At 47.5% G+C, this 25229-nt stretch overlaps 1 protein-coding gene across 1 annotated transcript in view; it reads left to right on the top strand.

Annotated features, from left to right (window-relative positions):
* Window positions 1-25229, top strand: part of PTPN11 (protein tyrosine phosphatase non-receptor type 11) — a 1257273-nt gene that overhangs the window by 845339 nt on the left and 386705 nt on the right. The window lies entirely within an intron of this gene.

Here is a 25229-nt window from a genome sequence, read left to right as displayed (position 1 = left end):
GTGCATGGGGATACTCTTGTATCACCCTAGACCGTTACATGGGGGATTCTATTTAATGTGCACAAGGACTAGCTGGTGGCAGCAATTACATTTTTTAAATGTTTGCATTTATCTGCATTTATTTTAGTGTGCACATTCGTGTTTACCGCGTCTGGCCACTAAACTGTCCTAAAATGTCCATGCTACAAGATGTTTTGCTTGTTCCCCGGCCATTTTGTTCCTTGGCCTTCTTCGTGCCCTCTCAGGTCAGGAAATCTGTAATCTAGTCATGCATTTGCCCAGGAAAGCTGCTGTTTTCGTGGGCTAGTGCATGCCATGTGTGTGGACACAGGAAGTAGGTTGGACTATCTGGTCCCAGTCCACAAACTGTGGTGCCTAAAATTCTAGTGTGCATGCATGAGTAAAACCCACAGTGGGCGCTGACTGGACCACTGCTGTCTGAGTAACTGGTGCAGATCCTTGTTATTGGATGGCTCAGTTTGATCACTCACCTGAATTTAGGATAAGGGGAGTCCTACAGCCATTCTGGGAGATCAGCAATGGAGCCAACTATCTTGTGTAGCAGTGCAGCCGACTAAAGACACCCGTGGACGACTCCTGAAAGGCCTGGTGACCTTTCCTGCAACTGTCGCGGTGAAGCCCTACTGGACTACCTGATCTGAGAAGGCCCTTGTCGGTGCTTTGACCCTTGGACTGATGCACTCGACCAGTTTCTAACTCTTCTTGCATTCCTGCAGCTTTCAGGCTTTGCAATCGTCCTTGGACCACACGGTCGACCGACCAGCTCTTAGTTGGGCTACCGTGCCGGAAGTGTTGCCGTTCCGTGTTTTCATTTGGAACTTCGGTGGTCTCCAGCTAGTCCTAAAAGTCTCCTTCCTGACAAATTTCCGCTTCAAGGGATCCTGTCTTGGAGGGCCATCTTTGTTCGTGACTTGAAAGAAGCCTGCTGTTGCACGTGCACAGTGACTACTGGCTTCCTTCTGTCTGGTAGAGTGTCCTGAAGAGGCATGCATCAGTGTATGATGCTTTTCTCTTTCAGAAAGGGTTGCACTCAGCTCATGGACCCGACCAAAATCTCCCTTTGATGCCCAGCTCCTGGGCACATTCTACTGGATCCAACGGTGGAAAAACCTACATCCAGCAACTCCCAGTCGACCTGCCATGTCCTTTGGGAAAATTGCAGGAAGCGCGTGAGTAAACAGAATACTTACTGATGCCCCTTTCTCCCCTATAATAAACTTTGTGAATATCATTGATTTAGTCCAATCCCTCGCTTTTTAAATGTTTGTTTTAAAAGGTGTTCTAAGAGATAGAAAAAGTATCTTACTTACCTGTAAAATCCTTGAGAAGTCTTCTGGTACATTTTTCACCACCACAAGAGCTCTTCCTGACTTTGTCCACTAGCTCTTCCTGACTTTGTCCACTAGCTCTTCCTGACTTTGTCCACTCTCCTAAAGGTACTTTGTGACTTTTGGGCACAAGGCCCCATTCAACGTAGGGATTGCTGTTGTTGACTTATAAAGTTAGGGTCTTCATTCTTGTGAACTGTTTTTCCTTACTGCATAATTACTTAACTTCTTTGCAGATGTTCAAGTGAATTGTATGCATTTCTACAAACCAAAGGTGACTATATTTTATAACTGAGCATTGTGTGATAGTATTACCTGCTTCATACATTTTTTTAGTGTGTTTCTGGGCCTATAATAGAGTATTTTTTGTACTATCCTATCTAAGCAGAACCATTGTGTATTTCACTGTGTGGGCTCATTGTTGACTGTTTACCCCACTCACATCTCCTGAGACTAAGCCTTGAGCACTCTCCACACTTCCCTTGACTGGGTTTGGCTAACCTCTCAGAGTTCCCCTGTTCACTATAACTAAGATGACCTCCCAAAATCTGTCCACCAGGCCATTTATTTAGAAATCCATTTTAACAGCCTTCTTCCCACCATGTAGGTCAGAGACTACACATTCTAGAAGGTTCCTAGTAGGTTTCAGATCAATCACTTGATATTGGCCTATAAGTGCAGAGGTCTGGTGTTCAGGTCAGGGTTGTTGTGGTCCGTTCCAGTGCTGTGAAGATGTGCATCTGTTATTTGTCTTGAAAGATAAGATGATTTCTCTAATCTGGCCTGGTGGCAGGATTTTAGGAGGCCACCCTAGTTATAGTGAACAGGGTAACTCGAGAGGTTAGCCAAACCCTTACCAAGGTAGCAGAGGAGAGCTGTTGAGGCTCTTCTCAGGAGAGCGCGAGTGGAGTCAGGGGTCAACAATTAGTTCCCACAGTGAAGCACACAATAATTCAATTTAGACATGTACATGCAAAAATACTATATTTATTCTAGGCCCAAAACACACACTAGGAAATGAAACAAGCAGGTGGTAATATTACACAACACTCTTTTATAAACATTTATGTAGTCCCCTTAAGTTCTTAGGAATTCAACAGAAAAGAAGGTTAGTAATGATGCAGTAGAATGGCACCAAGTCACAGGAAATATACCCTAACTTTAGAGGTCCAATCTTTAGAGGTTAGTGAAATGTTCCAGAGAAGATACTCAATAAAGTTCCTGTCTTTCAGGTACAGTTGCTTTTAGACGCGATGATCAAAAGATAGAACGGGATAACCAAGTTTATTCTAAGGTTTATTTTAAGGAGAAAGGGGAGAGAAGAATGCGTTGCGATTAGTTACCACCCAGAACCTGATTATCCCAGATGACTAGATTGGTCGATTGGGAGGGGCGCTGGAAGTAGGTCTTCCAGCTATTGGTGCCGGGTGCAAGGATTCTTCCGGTTGGTTCCAGGAGCAGAGTGCAACACTTGGCAAGGAAGAAATGCAGAAGACATCAATGCACACCTCTTCAGGACACTTCACCAGACAGAGGCAGGGTACTTCCAACTAGCGGCCACTTCACACATGCGACGACAGGCGTCCTTTCAATCGCGTTTGAAGACGACCTTCCAGAGCAGGACCCCTTGAAGCTGGGAGGTGACTTACACTGCAAGCCGGCGACTACCAAAGTTCTGGTGGTGCAACGGTTCTTGTTATGTAGCCCACTGGAGAGCTGGTCAGTCCACCGGGCGATACAAGGACACTTCCAAAGGCTCAGGACTGCCGGATCCTTGAATGCGTTGAGACTGGTTGGTCCCACCTGTCCAAGGGTTCAAGCACTGCTCGGGGCCTTCGCAGATGAGGTAGTTCAGCAGGTCTTCACCTGGTCAAAGGCTTAAGAGGATGGTGGGCCTCTTTGGGAGTCGTCCACTGATCTTCAGTCGACTGCTCTTCTACACAGGATACTTTGCTCCAATGCTGATCTTAAGAAATGGCTGCAGGAGTCCTCTTCTTATCCAAGAATCTGCCTGGAAGCAAGTCCAAGCCGACCAATGGCAAGAATCTGCACCATTCAAACAGCCAGCAGTCGTTCAATCCGGGCCTGCTGTGGGTTTCACCCATTTCACACACACCTAGACTTTCAGGCCCAATGGATGTGGAATGAGACCAGACAGTCCCTCCCCCTTCGTGGGAGGGAGTAAGAGGGGTTCTCTCTCTCTCTCTTTTGTGGCCATTGTAAGGCATTGGCCAGGTTCAGTAGACATAAGAGGTACATTCGATTGTGCACACTAGAAATAACGTAAAAATGGGATTGTTGATTGTCTTAAGGCACATATCAAAGTAACCAAAAATCCCAAGTGTCGAAGATTAGGGTGATACAACAGTATCCCCACTGAATTCATTGTAAGATGCTGTGTGCACTGTTAAAAAGTTAACTAGACCGTAAAAAGACAAAATGGAAACGTAGTTTCCCAGTACTGACAGTCTGAAGGAGCGATCATATGCCCCACAACAAAAGGCCAGGGGAGTGAAGCTGTAAAAAGTCTGCACCGGTTCAAAGACAAAAGCAAAAGATTTGGGAGTCCATAGACCTATGGAGGGAAAGTTGCTAAAAGAGAAACCTTTCCTAACACTCACTTCCCTCCCCCAGTCTACGGACAGGGGGTACGGGGGCTCTAATACACCCCTGGATGGGTTTCCTGTTGCAGTCGGTTATACATTCTGGACAGTCCAACAACATTGCTATATTCTGCACTTGACCTATGCTCAATAGTGAAGTCAAAGCCTTGAAGGCCTAGGGGCCCCATGAGCAATTTAGGATTCCCTCCTTTCATGTTCATTAGCCACTTAATGGCATATGGTCTGTCTGCACAGTGAAATGATTCCCAAAGAGGTAGGTTTCAGCTTCCGAAGGGCCTACACATTGGAAAAACACTCTCTTCCACCATGCTTTGTCCTTAATCTGGTGACTAATAAACCATATTCGATGTTCCTAGCCTTTGTCATCTAACTGTGAAAGGACAGCACCTATCCCAATGTCAAAGGCATCTGTCTGTCTCTGGTAATCAGGTGCCTTTACAACAGGGGTCTGACAAAGGGAATTCTTCAGTCCTTGGAAGGCCTTCTCACACTCCTCAGTCCAACTGACTTTCTTGGGCTTTGTAGGAGTTATGAGGGCAGTCAGAGGGGAAGCTTTGGTTCCATAGTACTATATGATTTTTTTGCAATACCCAGTGAGGGCTAGAAAAGCTCTCACCTGAGTTTGGGTTGTGGCAGTTGCCCAGCCTTGTACAGCCTGTACTGTGCTGGGAAGAGGCTGAACTCTGACCAATCTGTCCAGGTGTCTCACATATTCCTCCCAAGTAGGGCTGAAAACTGCTATATCTGTTGTGTAGTGCCTGTATGTGACGTGCTGTGTGTATGTGTGGTTGGGTAAAGAAGGGAGGTGTGTTGTGTAGTGCCTGTCTGATGTGAGGTAGCTTGTGATGTCACGTCTTGGACAGGGTAACCTACATGCTGCAAGGAGAAAAAGACACTGAAGGACCCTGCTGTGGGGGGTGCAGGAAGGACAATGACAGCTGCAAGAGGAAGGACAACACTGCCCCCCACCCGCCCCCAAAACCAGTAAGTCCCATCTTCCAGGGTGCAAGGGAAGGACAGGAGTGGGCTGGAATTATATTCCTGATGGAGAAGGGATGGACATGTTGTATGGCAGAAGCAATGACATAGCCCCTTAGTACATGCGGGGAAAGATCTGCTACATCAAATTAAGGGCCATCAGCAGAAGTAAGCTCTGTGGGAGGAACCGTGAGGAAGTAGTGTTTCCCTGAGGGTGACAAATGGAGTGTGTCCCAGTCCTGGAAGAATGGTGCCTGTTGCTAGGGTTGCATTGCATTGGCAAGGAGGTACAGACGAGGCTGTAACAATGGTGGGAGGAAAGATCCCTGATTGACTTGTCTCGTGGCTGACCCAGCAGAGCACAGGGTAAAGGTGCTTACAGCACTACTTTCGCATCATTGAAGAGATGGTTCTATACAGTGATTGCGACCGTAGACACTGACATGATCGCTAATGACGGTTGGGCACTAGAGCTGTGCGAAGCTCGGCTCCTACTGTGATAATGGTAACGTCACGTTCCGGTAGGTGGAGTTGGAGAATCTTCGGAATGATGATATCCCTATGTTCCACAAAGGACCTAGTGAGGAACGGTGAATCGTGTCCGCAGTATTGGAGTAGGTACCGTTCAACCTGGACACAAGGCGATGTTGCCACATGGTCATATCAGGAAGTGTTTAGATTTCCAAAGAGCCAAATGGTCAGGTCTCTGCTTCGGGAGAAGAACATTTTTGCATTTTCGGCGGACTCTAAATCAGGAAAACAACATTTCAACCTTTTTGGCGGATTGTGATGGGGGAATGCGCTCTGTCTTAGTAAGTAAGGCGTCAGGTAGCGACCAGCAATTAAGGTGACATTTGCAGCTCATGAAAGTTCTCTGAGCTATGCTTGTCCGTAGTGAGCGTAGAGGTTGCCATATTCTAGCAAAGGTAATTGCTTATATTGGAGATGTAATGCTTTGATGGTGAGTTGTCGCCGGTGTCATTTAAAGTGGGTAACAGTATTGAATCCATTGAAAAATGGTAATGGGCTACTCTGTTCGGTGATAATGCTGTAGTACAAAAGTATGTGCATGTGTATGTGCATCTGTCTAGATGCAAAAAAGTGCAACTTTATAGAAGCCGCATACACATTGAAGTGTACGAGTGTGCTTATGGTTTGTAAGTGGCGTGTTAATAGTACGGAAATGTATTGGTGGTTGGTTTTGGAGTTTCAGTTTAATTTACCATTGAGGATTTGCAGGTTTGGGGTGCCCGTGCCACGGCACATGGACATTAAGCTGCAGAGGGTGCTGCATAGGCACCTTAACTCATTTATAGGATTTGCAGCAATTAGAGTTGCATAAATGCAACGTGGACTACTAGGGTTGCAGTTGACTGCTTTAGAGCCTAGAAATGGCTATGGACTTTTGGGTTTGGGTAGAGCCTATAAATGCCTTGGACTTTTAGGCTCATAAAAGTGTTGATTTTGGTGTTTTGTTTACAGCAAAACATAAAGTTATGTCATTTGATGGTTAAAATGCGTATGTTTTCAATGCTGTTTTGTCTGTCTACAGCAAAACGTGGTTATGGCATTTTAGTTTTGAAATGCATATGTTTCTATCTGACTCTGATGATGGTGTTTATTATGTGCAACTGTTGGATGGGAATGGAGAGAGGTAGTGAGAGCTGTATAATGGATAGCATTTGCTGTGAGCATGGTGAATGTGTGAATGTCTTTTTAGATATGAGAGGTAATCCATGGGCAATGCATGGGTGGTGTTGCTTGGGCAATATAGTGTGGGAGATATTGTCATCCTTTTTGGGTATTGGTCTGGTATGGAGTTTACCTTATTTGGTTAAGGTTTATCAACCATGTGGTCGTCCTAGAGCGAGGTAGTGCCTCGGCTCTTTTAGCACAAGGAGGTTTGGTTTTTCTAATCCATGTTTGGGTATTGGTCTGGTTTATGGAGTTTATCGGATTTTGAGAAAGGTTGAACAGCTATGCGGTTGTTCGAAAGGGAGGTAGCGCCTCCTCTAGGGCTTGTTACCCTTCTCATCACAGGGGACAGTGTGTAGCTGGAGGCAAGGGGGTGCATGGCTGGGGACGCCTGGCATTGACGCATTGGAATGGGGTGTGGTGGAGTCCTGAGGTGATGAGAAAATATTTCTATGTTGTTGTGGTGTTGAGTGTGGATCTTGTTTTATACTATGTGTTCAATGTTCCTACTTGTGAGAGGAGGTCATCTGAGCAGAGTTTAGCGTTTAGTTTTGCCAGTATTTGTTGATGGCATTGGGAGTGTGTGGCCACTGTTCTCAATGTGTTTGGTAGGTTTGCACAACGTGGTCTGGTGGAATGCCCTCGATTTGTCGAGTCGATGTGTGTCTGTGTGAGAACTGAGTGGTATTGTGTTTCCACTATGTGAGTTCCTTGTTGGTGTGAGATTGTGGTTGGCTTTTTGGGAGCTCTGAGGCCCTATTGTGCTCTAGAGTGGCAGTCTAGAGGCCTGCTGGAGTTCCAGGGTGGCAGCCTGGACACTCGCGATATTTGAGGCGGGAGCGGGTGGTAGATGGCGAAGAAGTTTTGTGGTGGCGTCAGGACGTAGGTGAAGTAGCCCAGTTCCTGCACTGGTTTGATCCTGGGGTTAGAGTCTAGTTGTCTGTCTGTGGCAGGGACAGACCGAGGGAGCGTGGTGGTGATGTGATCGGTTCAGGGAATGTAGTTAGTTAGTTTTGGTGTGTTGTTTGATGATGGCGATTTGCAGTGGAAGTGTTCATCTGCGTGCGGCGTGTCGGTGTGTTTTGGAAGGAGGGAGGTGTTTTGTGTAGTGCCTGTATGTGACGTGCTGTGTGTATGGGTGGTTGGGTAAAGGAGGGAGGGGTGTTGTGTAGTGCCTGTCTGATGTGAGGTAGATTGTGTTGTCCCGGGGAATGTTGATGAGTGAATGATGGAATGTGCTGAGTGGGAGTTCTGTGTAGTGGCAGTTACAGCTGGCCTGCTTGGGTAAAGGGTGCCGGTGTTGTCCTAGATAATGTCCTGTGTATTTCTTATATGTCCTGAATATGTAACTGAAACTAAGAAGCTGGAATTAACTTAGATGAAGTAATCTTAAAGTTCCTGGAGTCAGCATCTTTTCAATATCATTTAGATAAGCCATGCAGAATTTGTCTAAACCATTCCGGACTTGGTTAACCAACCTTTGAAAAGCGGCATGTGAATTCTTTAAACCAAAGGTCGTTTCTCTGAACTGATAAAGTCCCTCGGGTGTTGAAAATGCTGTCTTCTCCTCTGCATTTACGGTCAGGGTTATTTGCCAAATCCTACAGTAAGGTCAAAGGTGCTAAGGTGCTTGGGAGCACCTGGCTTGTCCACTAACTCATCAGTTTGTGGAAAGGGATGCACATCTATCTTGGTGACTGTATTAAGAGCTCTGTAGTCCACACAGAAACTCAAATCAAAAGTACCTCTTTTTCGTACCAGAACCACAGGAGACTGGACCAAGGGCTGTTGGAGGGCTCTACCACCCCTAGATCAAACATTCTGTGGACCTCAATCACAATGTAAGATCTTACTTGGTATGAACAACTTCAACTCCTAAACCTGATAGGTCAACCAACTCCAGTGACAAAGTCCTGCTCACACCAAAATGTTAAGTCTGGAATTGGGGAAAGCAAGGGGGAAAATTGCCTCAGCAAAGTTTTCATCTCACCCTTCTGTTTTGGGGTCAGTTGAGGAGACTCCAAGTCACACTCAATGAAGCCATAAGAAGGGTTGCCATGGAATATAAGGTCAGGGAGCGATCCAGATTCCTCTGTCTCCCTTTCTGAAACAAGGGGCAGGGCTCCCATTACATCCATAATAGACTGATCATTATCAATCTATTCATAGGAAACTCTAGGTCTTTCGAAGTCCAGTGAATAGTTTACATTACTGGGTCTTTTAACTAGGTGAGGTCTAGACCCTAAACTCATGATCAGTTTTCAACACCAAGTATGACAGAACAAGGGCCCACTGCCTTCTCTGGGTGTCCCTTAGGGCTCCATACTTCGGATAGCTCCAATGAATATCTCTCTAACCATCTGATTGTGGCGGATATGGGGATGACAAATGATAAGTCACCTAATTTTCCTTCCACGGGTCCTGGCTATACCTGGATGTGAAGTTGCAGCCTGGGTCAGGCACAACTCTTCAGGGATTCAGCCTGTGATAAGTGTCCAGAAAACTGAGAGTAACTGACTTGGCAGCTACTGTCTGATGTGGGTTGGCATCAGGATACCTGGTGGTTTGATCATCAACCACTAAGATAATCCTAAACCTGAGGATGTAAAAGAGTTCTGCTGACTAACAATCTTAGCCTCCATGGCATGGGGAAAGTCCTGCTCACACCTTTGTCTTCGGCGCCCGTGTGTCTGGGAAGACAAGAAGCTGGGAGGGCACTGAAATGCCTCATGTCTTTGTCCTCCAGTAGGTCTGCTTAGATCCAGTTCTGACTGGATGCCTGGCTGTCCCTTTGGGACAGCCACCACTCAAGTTTGAATGTTGCATGCATGCTGATTGGCTTGGTTCCTGCATAAAAGGCAAGAGTCTTGATGCTGAAGCCAGTCGACCACTGGAAGATCCATTCCGAAGAAGAAGAAAGAAGAGGACGTCTGCAGCCTACTAAGTGACCAGTGCTGTTCCAGCCCTCTCTTCTGTGCAACTGGATACCTTCTTCCTTTGAACTGGTGGACTTAACCAGTCTCGAGAGCAGCTGATATTTGAGCAATCTTCAGACGTGCTGCAACCTTCAAGGCCTGCAATACCTGAATACCCTGGGATCTCTGGCACTGATGTGGTGCGTCGTGTTGTCGTACGCGGTTCCAGCGAGAAACTTGTGGGCATCTGTCTGGGTCTACAGACACTCAATATTGATTGTAGAAGTCCCCTCGGGAGATTTGAGTACCTAGAGAAGGAGGAAAGTCTCCTTGGTGACAGCCGTTCCTGCTATGAAACCTATTTTGAGTCTCCATAACCAAGTGCCACATAGATCACCTGCTGGACATCTTTGTGACCGTGTCTGACTGTCTTCTCCCACCAAAAGTTCTTCCTCCAGGCACCAAGGCCAGAGACCCGAATCAGAGATTCTCTTGTCTTCCCAGAGGGACCCACCAGTGACATTGCTGTTCTTCATCAGTGAGGGTACAGTCTGACTCCTGGGTACCTACCTGGGCAATTGTGTTTGTTTGCTGCTCCTGAGCTTCTTGAGTCACGTTGGAGTGGACGATCCAACCGTGTTCTCCCGGGTCTAAGGACATCTGTCCTAGAGGCTGAAACCCTTCAGGTGGCCTGCTTAGCCCACTGAATCCTTTGAATCAAAATGTGTTACTTGCTATGAAAATCATCATCTTCACATTTGACAACTTGGACAGCGCCTGCTTTCCTTTCTTCTGCTGCCCACGTATCACTGGTCTCGCAGTGTCCCCATCTGACTTTTTGAGACTGTCATTCCCCCACATAGGGTTGGACTTGTTGGTTGATGAATGATTTACTAACCTAAAGCTACTCTTGATGCTTAACATTTTATCATCTAAAGGTCTACCATTGAATTGAGCATTTCTAATGTAAATGTCCAACTGTATATATGTGCGAAATGTTCCTTACTTACCTGCATTGTAGTTTGAATTAAGCCTTTCCTTATTATATATAATAAATAAGCATATTTGTAAATAACTACAGTGTGTAAAGTGTTTCCTTGATTTTAAGTGTGCTCAAGGGTCATTGTACTCAACTACAGCCCTTTTCCTTCCTAGACGAAGCCTGGCTGCTCAGCCATAGTTACCAAACCATTCGGGTTGTTCAAACCAAATATAAGAATTGGAGCCCTGTACACCTAAGAGTGAGTCTTCTCCAATGCTACCACAGGTGGACTTAAGTAAAACTCCATATCAATGGGTGACCACTCTGGAGTTATCCTGATATTAAGATTAACTCCCAGAGGAACTTCATGCACCAACTGCAGGAGGAAGGGCCACCTATCTGGAGGAACCACCAACCTGTTATGGTCTCCTGTAGTTGGCCCTGTGGGCTTATGTTAAGAAGGATTTCTGCTGTCCAGGGGGGGCAGAGGTTCAGAAGGCCAGCCTAGTTTCTTGGAACAGGGTAACCTCTGGACAAGCCAGACCAATCAGGCTAGCTATGGCAAGCGGTCAAGATTAAGTCTGAGGAGGGGTGAGGGTGACTGAAGGACCTCAATGAGCACACAGAGCAAGGACACTTACGAATTACTCCAGACATGTGTTATATTAAAAAATATAGACACATTTATTACAAAGCCTTTGTAACACAGACTATAGCAAAGAATCACAGTAACACTAAGTAAACCAATAGATCACACTCGATACAATATATATATACAAGACCAGGAGGGTCAAAAGGGATGACGGCACGAAATATGTTGACAACCTAGATGGGATGAAAACAGGCAGTGCAGTTAGTCCTTGGACCCAATTCAACATCAGTTATTCACCTAAGAGGTAGTCCCAGCCCTAAGAAGAGTGGAGCCTTGTGCTCAATAGTACATGTGTGCCAAGGTACGCGGTTGTTCCAATGGACAAAGCAGGCTCTCTTTAGGGGACTCTAGCAGCTCGGGAAGGTGGATAAGGAAATGAAGAATAAGTTCCCTCTATTAAAGAAGGACCTCCACTTGAAGGCAGAGGCAGTTCAACAGTTCGGGATGGAGTCGCTATTTCACAATAGCAGTTAACAGGGGAGGGGCCCCCAGGGACCACTTGTGTGTGAAGTTGGGCTCTGGCGCTAGGGGCCACCGGTTGGGGTAATGATTACTCACCAGTCCTTGAGGCAAGGAGACCCAAACTTCGGCAGGTTAGTCCAATTCGGTTGCAGGTTCGACGGCGGCAAAAATGATGTCTCGGCACCTTTTAGTTCCTGAGATCCAGCAAGGATTCCCAAACGGGACAGATGCGATTTCTCCGCTCTGGGGGGATGAATCACCCCAGTTTCACTGCAGCAGGCTTCAGGGGCAAGAGGGTCACAAATGCAGCGGACTTGCAAAGGGCGTCGCTGCAGCAGGGCAACAGGGTAACCGCGTTTACTCCGGTCTGGGCGCACTCGTCTCACTTCAGACCTTGGAATGCAAAGTGTATGAAATTCGGTTTGAGGGTGCCGTGGACACAGAGCTAGCAGTATACCAAGGTTCGAGGACCTCCTCCAACCGACGGCAGAGACAAAGCAAAGGTCCTGCGTAATCTGGTCAGCCCACTGGTTGTCCCAGGTACACTTCGAGAAAGCTTACTTACAGGTTTTGGTGAAGGTGCCGAGAATAGTTGGTCCCACTTTTCCAATGGGTTGAAGCGTCTTTGTAGACCTTCTAGGACGACCAGATGCAGAGGGGTCCCATGGGACAACAACAGGCTCAGGGTGCCAAACCTTCCAGTGGGTCACCAGCGGTTCCTCGACTCAGCTTCGTAGTTACAGGATTCTTGGATCCTATCCCTTGTTCAGTGAGAACTCAGGAGATCAACATGGTAGTGGTGTTTCCAGCCTCCTCTTATCCAAAGTTGCCTTCGCACCAAAACGGAGAGGACCCAATGGGAGATCTGCTCACAAACACTCACTCCATACGTGGACGAATCATAGACCATGGTGGTCTCAGGCATTCAGGACACTCCAGACTCTCTGGCACCCAGGATGTGTATTGGGACCAGACATCCTAGCCCACATCCTGGAGGCACACACACAAGGCATGCAGAAGCCCGCAAAAGCATTGGGATTCGCGGGAAAATGCATGACCAAATAAGGACTGACCCGGGTCGATTCGACCTGGGGAAGGTGAAGGGACAAGATGGCCGAAGGACGGGATAAAAAGAACCTTGTGGCATGGCCATTTTGGGGCCAGGCTACCTATTTGTGCCAGATGCGGTTAACGCGGTTATCATGGCAGGAAAGGGTTAAAAATAATGCAAAACGATAGCTGCCACCAGTCCTGTCCATAACACATCTGCACAGTTTATAAAAAGTCCAGTGAGAGTATCTAGGGCCTTTGGAAATGACTATAGACCCACGTGTGCTGTATGGTAAGATACATTGCACACTTGTAACATGTTGCACAAAAGTGGCAACATGAGGAAAAGGACTAAGGGAAACAAAGTCTCCCAGTACTGACTGTTTTAGTTTTTTTCCCCATAAAAAGAGAGTGAAAGCTTAGAGGAGTACAGCTGAAGGCTGTGCTTCTCTGGCAAAGTCAGTCAGTGGTGTCTTATCAGCAATAAGGTTGGGGTTGACACATGGAGGGAAAATTACATACATATATGAAATCTTTCCTAACAGCTTACACCTAGTCACCCAACTTTCGGTTGGATTCTTTGCTTCACAGGAGGCTCAGCCTCCAATTAGAAGCAGGCCTTTCTCCACAGGCCTTTAAGTGATGGCCTTTTATGCTGGCATTTACTAATCTCATCATGAGGGTACTCCACTTCTGTAAGCAAGCTTGGTAGTGCAGGATACACATAGGAATAAAGAGTTTCTGACAGTCCCTCGTCAGGTGTAGGAATTTGGCCAACTATCTCAACCTTAATTGTAGGTATGGCTGAGTGAATATTTTCTTTCCCTCTTCCTTTGTGTTTTCTCTCTCCTTTTGCTTTAGGCTATCACATTTGCTTAGGCTTTCCCTTAAAATAGATTGGCTTTTTGTGGGCCTTGTGAGAAGTAGTTATATCTGTAGAACCACCCTCTTTCTCTTTTTGCTTTTTCCCCTCTTGCTTATTAGAAGCATGCTTGTCCTTATGAGACATTCTATGGGAAACCCTAAGATCAGCATCAATGGCCAGCTTCTTTGGATCTAATGTAATTCCTTAGAATCCGGCAAATGCTGCTAAAACTCATGGGAACAAGAGACAACATTATGTTCTAACATGACCAGGTTGATCATGCCTTCAAGAGTGTTTACTGTATGGCCTTCTACCCAGCCAGTGAAGTTTGTCAAGGAATCTGTAACAAAAGACACCCAAGTATGTTCTTTTTTTCATATACTCTCCAAACCTCTTCATTGAGTAGGAGTTTTCCCAAACTTTAAGAGGCGAGCCTGTTTCAATTGATCACAATCCTTCGTCATCCTTAGATATATGCATAATGGCACTGTAGCCAGATTGAGGTTATTCTGCTGTGCCTCCAAGCAATCTTGTCAGTAACTACTTCTTGCACGCCACAAGCATACCCAAAGGTTTTAAGTCAATCAGTTAAATAACATTTTTCATCATACATGCTAAGGAGATTCTAGGATGAGAAGACGATCTGGAACCACTACCAGAACCGCTGGAGGAGCCTTGAGACCCTTGTAGCCAGGCCAACTCCAACTGATGGTCCTTGTCTTTCTGTTTCTCAATCCTGTCAAACTCCATCTTAGCCATGTTTTATCCAACTAAGATTCTTTTGCTTGTTGACAGTTGTTTCTGGGTGTGCTCATTTGACTGTGGCACCAGCATGTTGAAATACCCATCATGCATACGTCGTGCCCATGGACGTCATTAGGAGTCGTCAGAGGTCAAAGGTCTCTTGGCTCGAGACCTTGTCCAATCAGCTTTGACCGACCCCTGTCCAATCCTCCAATCAGGGTGCTGCAAGGAGCGTGGCTAAATCATAACTGTGAGGTACGAACGCACACATTGACACAGTCCTCCTTGGACTCCCTCCATTTTGTTTGCAGCAAAGCAGGAGCATAACGTGTGTGTCTGACTGTGTGAGCAGCAGGCAGCCCACCCACTCGTGCACCGACCTGTAGAAGCTTCTGAATACCCACGTACCACATTACAGTACTTGAGGTGAGGTCGAAGGAATACTTTTGCTGATGTGTTGATGGTCCCCAAGTCCTGCGGACCTATCCGTGCTGGCTGACTGCATTGCTGGCCTAGTAGCCTGCATACAGGTCCAACCATGATGCGTGACATCATGCCTTAGTGCTAAGGGCTAGCGTGCAGCAGGGCCTGCCCTGTAACACAAGTCACACAAGGCCAGCCCTTGTGTACTCACGGCCTGCCTCATGGTTGAGCCTGCATGCAGACTAGAGCAGCCAGCCCGACAGACCGGACCACAGGACCCACAAGTAACAATTAATATTGGATGCCGAATCTGCCATGTAAAGAGATCTAATCATCCAGAGGTCTGCTGCTCTCAATTGCCCGCTTGTTAGCTGCAATGTAATACTAGGCAAACGCAAAGTAAGGCAAAAATGTGTGCCTAGGGTTGCTTTGGTACTTTTGAAATGTATTATTTTTCTTGGTTTTTAACAACAATGTAACTTAGACTCATATATGTATTCACATGTCAATGTACAGTCGATTGTGTCCGTTTGTTCCTTTGCCTCCAGATCCCCCCACCCACTTCCCAGCCTATTCCACCTCTATTATGTCACATCCCATTGAATCTGACTGTGCCGAGTGTATAAATTAGTCATTATTCCGTCTATTGCGATGGGGCATTTGTTGCCAATTGGGCGTCGCTGTTCGCAGAAGCCATCAGTTCCTGTAACATATATGCCTCCAGGAGTCCAAGTCTACATTTTGTTGCCCCTGGCCTCGTCGGGTCGCCTCCTGCCACACTGAGGTTTCTGCTACCTACTACCATTTTTGGAGATCACTCTACCACAGGCTTACTGCCAGACCCTTGTGCGCCTTCCAGCCCATCGCCGTCATACATGTTGGTCGTGCAAAAATGCCAAGCCATACAGGTTGTGGGAGATCACGTGTCTAACGTTATGCCTGCCTTAGCTAGGGACTGAGCTATGTCTTCCGAGTACTGTTGGATCTTCGTACAAGTCCAGAACATGTGTACCAGGTCTGCATTAGTCAGTCTTCATTTTGGGCAAGTTTGCGCTGTCATTTGCTAAATTTAGCAATTTTGGGGGGGTTACCAGTCTCGCATTTCTGTACACCTTTTTATAATAAGCTATCGCTCTACCCCAGACCTCATGTGTCAATTGTTCCTGCAGGTCAGCTTCCCAGTTATGCCGGGTCTGCGCAAGCATGTCTCCCTGCCTTCACATCACTAACTCGTATATTCTCGAATCTGCATGTCCACCCTCTGAATTATCATAAAATGTTTCTATTGTAATAGTTCTGGAAACATTTGTTTATGCATACTTGCGTCATACAAATATCCCCATTCTCCCCTATAATCGCCTGTATCATATCCTGCTTGTATTCGCTTTTATATAGCCAAGCCAATAAGCGTCCCGGCTTATCCCCTTCTGCGTGTTGTCTCTGTATGTATTTCCTGTAGCTCAGATTGCCCAATCTATCCCAGTGCTCCAGGTATTCCCGTTTCAGACGGATAACTTCTTAGGCCCGTTCCCTGGACATGTCTCTCGAACCTTGTGTAAAGCTTTCTATCGTGGCTTGCATTCCCTTTCCTTCGCTTTAGCTATTGCCGTCCCCCCTAATCACTACTTTGAAGGCTTCCCATAATGTGCCGGCTGATTTTACACTCCCCTTCTTATTTCTGAAAAAGTCCTTCACGGCCTCCTTTATATGTTCCCGGAACACCGCATCTTTCAGGGATTCACCTCTTGAGTTTCCAGGTCGGGATACATGCATTAGGAGGAATTATCTGCCATGTGAACAAGAGGGGTGCATGATCTGAAAATACACGTGCTTTGTATTCCGCCATTTTGAATTCACCTAGGTTTGCTTCCCCTCTGAAGACATATTCTAGTCTGGTGTATAGATCCGTGGGGGCCGTGCAGTGTGAATACCTGTGGGCTTGTGGATGCAGGGCCCTCCATATGTCGTACAACGTGAATGCTCTCATGTGTATTCAAGGCTTTGTTGAAGGGGCTATGTGTGTGAATGTACTGGCCGATCTATACAGTTCCCGAGTTAACGTACAATGAAAGCCCCCCCCATTCTAAAGTCATATCTGTACATGAGCCAATCCAGGGTTATAGCGTATGAGTAGGCCGCTGTGTCATGGTTTGGTGTATAAGTGTTGATAATACAAAGCTTGCTCTGTTGTAAAAATCCCTGCACTACAATCATCCTACCATCTTTATTCTTAAAAGTTATGAGGACCCTGAATGGTACATACGGCACCACCCATACAAAAACTCCTCTAGCATATGCCAAATGCAGCGAGCCCAGGGTTCTGTCACTCCCTTTTGCAGCAAGGGTGGCTAGTTTCTCGCCTGTGATGTGCTTTTCCTGAAGGAGTGCTATGCCAATTTTTTTTGACGGCGCAAATATCTCATTCTATTTCGTTTTATGTAACTATTTAGCCCCCTTACATTCCAGGAGGCTATTTTAAGTTCCCCCATTGCAAGTTAGGACATCTACATGACTCGTCAACTGATGTGCATATCATACAAAACTTGTGTGGACCCATAGACTAACTCCCCGCTAACTACCCAAACCTCCCTACCCTCGCCCAACAATTGCCCAGCTCAATACCTCGTGCTCAGGCATCCCCGCTTCTCACTCCCGCCTGAAGTTCCTTGTCCTGATGCCTGGAGTGCAGCAGGCAGATACGTAACAACTAGTTTCTGATGCTTGTTAATCTGCTTAGAATCACATGCTGTGCATATGGTCCGGCATCCAGTGGTAACCGTGGAGTATTGCATCTTTTCTTTCGGGGACCGAAAGGGGACGTCGGCATAGGCATGTCTGTAACACTATCCCTATCGTGATGTGTAGTGTACCCAAAATCCCACACGCGCTGTGGTCCCTCAGATTGTTTTTTTCCGCCCATATAACTGGTCACCCTATTGCTGAGCTCTTTCATAAGAGACATTGTTATATCCTTGTTTATTGACTTTGTCGATTATCCCCCATAACATCTCTTCGACAGTGTTTCCTATACTCACCTAAGACTGTGGTGGACTTTCGAAGCCTAAGATCCGGCAGTGGAGCCGTCCACGTGGCTGGGCCCTCTGGCCGGCCTACACAATAGGGAGAGTGGGGTCCGGGTGCCCATATCCTTTCAGCTATGTCTCTCCTCTTTCCCTCTCTTTGCCCTCTAGGTCTGGTCGTTGACTTTGCCTTTTGCTATGGAAAGGACACCATTTAGGTTTTGCCCCTCTTGCAGGGCAAGATACCCTTGAAAGGATGAGCAAGATGAGTGCAATAATTGTCTACCTCTTGACCACGAAGCGCGGAGCAAGGCCTGTAGCCTCCTGCGCCCTAAAAGGCTTAAGGAGTGCCGCGGTAAGCGGTGGGTGGCCTACGGCATGTCACGGGCTGGATCTTCTTCCCCCACCGCCCCACCCGCCAAAAGTGACGGGGGTACCAGTGATGACCAGGCATCCGTGTCGGATGCCATCGACCTCACGACGGACAACTCTAGGTCTGCCACGCCCGTCCCCGACCCCGCTAGGCCTGACGCGAGTCATGCTAAGGGGAAGATACCCGACGACAAGGGCGTACAAGATTGCCACACTAAACAAACAACCCCGGCCCCAGTTTCGACGGTACCGCCCGAAACGGGCTAAAGCATCCACGGAACTGCCGAAAATTTCGACGGGATCCTCTGATCCTCCGGATCAACGGCCTTTCCTGCATCCCCAGCAGCGTCTTTCGACTGGGCCTTCTAAACCTAAGGGCGCTACTCCCAAAACACATTTGGGTGTCGAAGCGTGCTTAATTGACGCTCCGACACCCCCCAAGGCCTTGGTAGGAGAAAAATCTACTGCTAGGCCTGTTAGTTAACCGGCACATCGCTCCGCTTCACCGAACATCTCAGACAGCATCGCTAGGATTGCTTCGGCAGTCGGGCTGAAGGAGAGGTCTAAAGACACGTCAAAAAGCACGGTGAGGCCTGCGGATGCGCCGAAAGACGCGCCACAGTGTCCCGATGCTCGCATGGACTACGTGGAAAATCCTGTGCATTTGTCTAGCTCTATGGGAGACAAATTTCAAAGCCATAGGGAGGAGGATGAAAGTTTTCCACCCTCGGATCCTTCTGGTTTGTCTAGATGGACTAGAGAACAATTCGAAGGGTGTACGGATAGGTTGGAGAAGTTTGGCTCACTTTCAGAGCAACCTACCCCCAAGAGACCTTGGGAGGACCCTCCCTCTGTGCTTGCTTTTAAGTTTCAAAGAATTCTTGAACCTTCTCTGGAAAATTACACTTCCATCCTTCCTGAAGACGAGATCCAGATGGACACGTATCAGGACATTTATGATCAGGAGGAGGATACCACCTTCCTACAAGACTATACTGCGGATGCCCAGGCAAATCCCACGGAAGACTGGGAGGATAGTCGCCAGGTTGAAGCAAAGCCTTGGGCGCTCCCCTCTCATGACCAGGACCATGATGTCGGTGTCTTATGTTTGGATTCCCCTCTCTCCACGCCGGCCCCCCAGGCCTCCCCAGTGGATCAACCGATGGCATTCAATGCCATCTTAAGAAAGGCGGCAGATCATTTTCAGATCGCCACCCAGGAGGGCCTAGATGAACAAGATTTCGTGGAGAATAGTCTTAAAGAAAAGCTCCCCTCCAGCCAAGCCATCCCTCTCCTGAATTCCATTAAAAGGAGATTGGCTCCTTCCTAGATCACACCAGCCCAGACTAGGGCAGTAAATCTGAGGGTGGAGAAATTGTTTCGGCCATCGCCTACGGACCCTACATATATTAAGGGCCCCGCCACCCCCGATTCCCTAGTGGTTACCACCACCCGGAAACAGGCGTGAGTACCCCTTGTTACAGTAGAGGAACCTCCCGATAGTCAAAGAGGCTGTACGCCTTGGGAAAGGAAATCACCACGGCAGCTGCTCTTACCGCGCGCGTAACAAACAACACTAGGTTGCTTGCCAGTTATGCTGATGTACAGTGGAACCTAATGCAGGAAGGTCTCCAGGAGGTGTCTGAACCCGCAAGAACCAAATTACTCGCCATTGGGGCCGAGGGCAGGCAGGTCAACCAAAATGTACTGAAAAACACTCTGGATACTGCAGAGACGGCAGGAAGATCACTAGCTCAAGGCACCCTGCTCAAACGGCACGCTTGGCTCCGAAACTCTGGTTTCAAGCCGGAGACCCAAGCAACTCTTATTAATAAACCTATCGAGGAGTCGAATCTCTTTGGTAAAGCAGTCGGCGATACCCTTGAGACTGCCAAAAAGGAGCATGAGACTCTTAAGTCCCTTCAGCAAATCACCCAAAAGCCCTCCCCCTAGAGGAGGAGCGGTTCCCGCCAGTCCTTTCGGGGCTTATCCCGTTTCACACAAAAGCAGTGTAATATGGGAAATACCTGGAACTCAGGGGACAGCGGTGCGGGAAGAACAGAGGCAGAGGTCCCAACTCCAGGGTAGCGACAGCCTCCGGTCAGAAATGACCTACGGATCCAGGTCCCCTCCCATGTTAACCCGGTCAGGGGGCACTTAACATCTTTCCTTTCGGCATCGGAGGAGATAACGTCAGACCAGTGGGTCCTCAAAACGGTCACCCACGGGTACTGTTTGGAATTCGCCCGACCATCACAGTTCAGACCGCCCAAAGCACGACGCCTGACGCCAGACCATCTACAAACCCTGATACAAGAGGTGGATGCACTTCTGGGAAAAGACTCCATAGATGACGTCCCCATTCTTCAGGTAAACAAGGGTATTTATTCAGTGTACTTCCATGTACCAAAAAAGGACCTCACCATGCGCCCTGTACTTGCACCCAGCGAACAAATTTGTCAAACCTCAAAAGTTTTGTATGGTAACTCTGTTGAAACAGGGGGATTACATAGCAACACTGGACATTAAAGATGCATACTTTCATATTTCAATTTTGCCAGCGCACAGAAAATATCTAAGGTTCAATATAGAGGACAGGCTCTATCTATTCAAAGTCCTCACCATCAGCATTGCCTCGGCGCCAAGGGTGTTTACAAAGGTCCTGGCAGTAGTGGCAGCACACCTGCACAGACTATCCGTCCCAGTTTACCCTTACCTCGATGACTGGCTCATAACAGGGGACTCTTACCAAACATGCCTATTGAATACTCAGAAGACAATAGACCTGTTCAGATTGGGATTCTCCATCAACAAGAAAAAATCCAGCTTAGACCCCAGTCAAGTCAAGCGATTTCTAGGGGCTCTAATTCAGACAAAAGACGGCCTTGTCTTCCCCTCCAGCGAGAGGGTTCAGAACATGCTTTCTCAGATCCCTCAATATGTAGCGAGTCAGGAAGTGACGGTACGCAAGGCCATGCGCTTGCTAGGTATGATGGCGTCATGCATTTACTTAGTTCCCCGTGCGCGGCTGCGCGTGCGTCCCATGCAAGAGTAGCTGAACAGCCAGTGGTGTCAGGCTAGCGGACAATGGGAAGATCTGCTAGTTGTGTTGCCAGCCCTCATTCTCTTTCTGCAGCAGTGGTTGAGGGAAACCTCTTGAAGGAGAAAACCTTCACCACCCCTGCAGTAGAAGCCACTCTCGCGACAAACGCATCTCTCACAGGGTGGAGGGCTCACCTGCTTCAGCAGACAGCACATGGAGTGTGATCTCCACAAGTAGCATCTGTTAGCAGTATTCAAAGCACTGAAGGCCTTTCAGACACAGCTACAGGGGAAGACAGTTCTGGTATTGACAGACAGCACCACAGACATGTATTATCTAAACAAACGGGGGCACACACTCTCCTGGGCTATCTAAGCTGTCCCAGAACATTTAGATGTAGGCTTTCAAATACAAGATGTTCCTGCTATCCCAACACATTCCAGGAGAACTCGATCTTCTAGCGGACATGCTCAGCAGAGATTTCCTGCATAGTCCCCAACGTCTTCGGATAATGGGGCTTCCCAGAGATCGACCTGTTCACAACTCAGGAGAACGCCAAATGCCAAGACTACGCCTCCAGGTATCCTCAGAACCGCTCCAAGGGGAACGGACTCTTGATAACATGGTCAGGAAAATGTGTCTACGCCCCCCCACGCCCCCCCCGACTCCTCCCCTACTCAACAAGATGCACCAGGAACCAGTTACCATGACTTTGGTGGCCCCCATGTGGGCCCGCCAACCCTGGTTCACTCATCTAATGGAAATGTCCCTCTCCCACCCTGTGAGACTACCCTGCCTGTACTACAACATGTCTCAGGACAGAGGGGAGACACTACACCCATGCCTGCAAACTCTGAATTTAGCAGCCTGCCTCCTGAGGTCATAGAGTTTGGACACCTTCAACTCCCTCAGTGATGCATGGACATACTTAGGGAGGCTAGAAAACCCAAACTCGTTATTGCTATTCCAGTAAGTGGAAATGCTTTTTCATCTGGTGTAAGACCAAGGGCGTCAATCCCATTACATATGTTAGACTCAGTATTGGTTTTTAATTCCCTAAAGGTTCATCTAGCTGCTCTATCAGCCTACACTACGTCACAACAGAAAGTGTTGTGGTGGAAAATACCTGTTATTAAGGCTTTTATGGAAGAGGTTAAGAGAATTCATCCCCCCATGTCTAACCCAACTCCCGGATGGGATCTAAATGTGGTTTTGACCAGACTCATGGGGTCTCCCTTTGAACCTATGCATAAAGCAAGTCTAAAAGACCATACTTATAAGACGGCTTTCAGAGTATTAGAAGGGTTAGCGAACTAAAGGCCCTTTCAGTTCTAGACCCTTTTGTTACAGTCCACACGGATAAGGTGGCTCTGCGCACTCATCCCAGATGTGTGCCTAAATTCATTTCAAAGTTCCATGTGAACCAATCAATCGAACTACACACTTTCTTCCAGAATCCCACTAGCATGGTCAAAAAAGCCTACACACACTAGATGTGCACAGGGCAGTCATGTTTTACCTGGAAAGAACAAAACCACCGAGGAAAACAAACCAGTTTTTCGTTTCGGTGGCTGCTGGTAGAGAAGGGGGTCATGTCTCTAAATCAGCTATCTCAAGGTGGATTGTCAAATGCATCACACTATGCTACACATTTGCTGAAAGAGAACTGCCCTTCAAGCCTAGAGCACACTCTACTCGGGGCACTGGGGCATCTATAGCTTTCATTGCAAATGTTCCCCTTGAGTCCATTTGCAAAGCGGCACCCTGGAGTTCTGTACACACCTTTACGAAACACTATTGTCTAGACACTCATTCTAGATCTGATTCTCAGGTGAGACAAGACATCGTTTCACTACTGTTCCTTCTCACAACCCACCTCCAACTCTGGGTACTGCTCGCTAGTCTATGCACAGCATGTGATTCTAAGCAGATTAACAAGCATCAAAAGACATGCATTACTCACCGTAGTAGCATTTCTGATCATTGTTTCTGCTTAGATTCACATGCGCCCACCCTGCCTCCCCACTCAGGTGGAAGGGACATAGATGTCTTACTACTTTCTCTCTTTATGTACTCACTCACAATAGCCTTGGGCTCTCTCATGGCAGAAAAATTACAATCAGAGGGACCTCGGCACGTGAGGGATTCTGGGTACACTACACGTCACAATAGGGATAGTGTTACAGACACGCCTATGCCGACGCCCCCTTTCGATCCCCGAAAGACAAGATGCAATACTCAGCAGTTACCACTGGATGTCGGACTGTATGCACAGCATGTGAATCTAAGCAGATATAATCATCAGAAATGCTATTACGGTGAGTAATGCATGTCATCCGAAAGACAAAACCAATCTTAGGTGAAGGACACTTCCTTGCAATGTGTTACTAACTATAGAGTCTACATTTCTTGCTCCTGCAGGCCACAGAGGTGTTTTTACCTAAGTCTTGTCCATAGAGGTCACGTACCAACGCAGACGGTCGGCTGTCCCCGGCCATATCCTTTCAGATTGCACAAAGCTCCATCAGCATGTATCCATCTCGCCTACCGTTTGGGTATCTGCTTGTCATGGTTATGAAGTCAGGGGCACAGGCATGCATGGATCGCATGCACCGGTGACCTGGGTAGACACTGCCAGGCACCCGGCTCATGAACAAAAGTAAACAAGAACATCCATTTAACACCAAAAAGCTTTTATTATGGACATGGCACTTCAGATGCATTAACCTTGAACATTCCATCCATTAAGCAGGATGCATTAACCTTAAACATTCCATCCATTAAGCAGCCCCAAGTGTATTCTTGGGTGTGGCTACTAATGGATTGCCTTCGCACGTGCTCACTCTCTAGGAATGGCAGGGTGTGGCTGGTAAACCGGCCCTAATGGGCGTGCCCACGATCTCAGCTATATAAACTGCCCCGATCCTCAAGACAGACGCTTCGCGTTATTCTGCACTTGTAAGCAGCGTAATGCTCACCGTCGCCTGAGGTCAGACTTACCTTTGAAGATCCTGCTTCCTGGACATCCTGCTTCCTGCCAGCATACTTACCAACTGGGGGAAGCTGTTCTTACCTGTACATTTCTTCGGCGAACCAAGCATTCATCTTTACAATTTCCGGAACGCCGAAATCTTCATCTTGGCACCGCAGCATGACACGCTCCATCGTCCAGAGCAGCGCCTGCAAGGAAAAACAGAAGACCAGGTTAGACATTGAAAAAACAGTCAGTTTAAGGTTGGGCTTCGCCATACTTCGCACTCTTCCTTAAACCATCAATTACCTGCTGTCGAACATTGCGGTAGAATCCATCTTCCATCCGGCCGCGTCTCACAGCTGCATTGAGGCCGCATTTCCATATAAAGGAAGAAAACAGAAGAAGGACATTATTGCGGGCATAAATAGGAGCAGCATATAAAGACATTACACAGAACGAACAGCATCACAAGAGCTCAAGAACGATTTACCAATCATAAGTGGAAGCATAGTCACAGCTGGACTGGGCTAATCCTTATCAGGGATCAGTGACGGAACTAGATCCCATTTGACGCGCCCCTGCCAGAAGTAGCAGGACAGGGAGCTTATCTTCCATAAGTCACAGGTGAGCTTTACGGGCCGGCGTATGCTCACAGAAACCATACTTTGGGGTGAAGGGTTCGAGAGGTACAACAATCACAGATTGGCGCACTCACACACTCTTATCTCGATGCATGAGCAGTATCACCACTCACAGCTTTTCTACTGAGGGAGAGGCCTGAAGGGGTTGATTCAAGTTCAGGGTGGGCTGCCAGCGTGCCCCAACTCCTCCGCAGAGACCAGGTGAGCGTAACGCTGCTTCAGTTGGCAGGTTTTCCGTGTCCATAAACCTATGTGCATCCTCAGGGGTGTCAAAGAAGATGGCTCGACCCTTGTTTATAACTTTCAACCTTGCGCCAGGTATAGCAGCATGTACTTGAGGTTTACCTCCTGCAGCTTCCTCTTGACCGATGTGAAGTGCAGCCTCTGTTTCTGCACTTGCACGGTGTAGTAAGGATATGAGTGATGTTGGCTGATGCACA

The sequence above is a fragment of the Ambystoma mexicanum genome, chromosome 10, assembly GCF_040938575.1.
Source record: "Ambystoma mexicanum isolate Mex_15411 chromosome 10, UKY_AmexF1_1, whole genome shotgun sequence".
Classification (NCBI taxonomy): Eukaryota; Metazoa; Chordata; class Amphibia; order Caudata; family Ambystomatidae; genus Ambystoma; species Ambystoma mexicanum.
The sequence above is the reverse complement of the archived record's forward strand: the minus strand, read 5'-3'. Positions and strand labels throughout refer to the sequence as shown.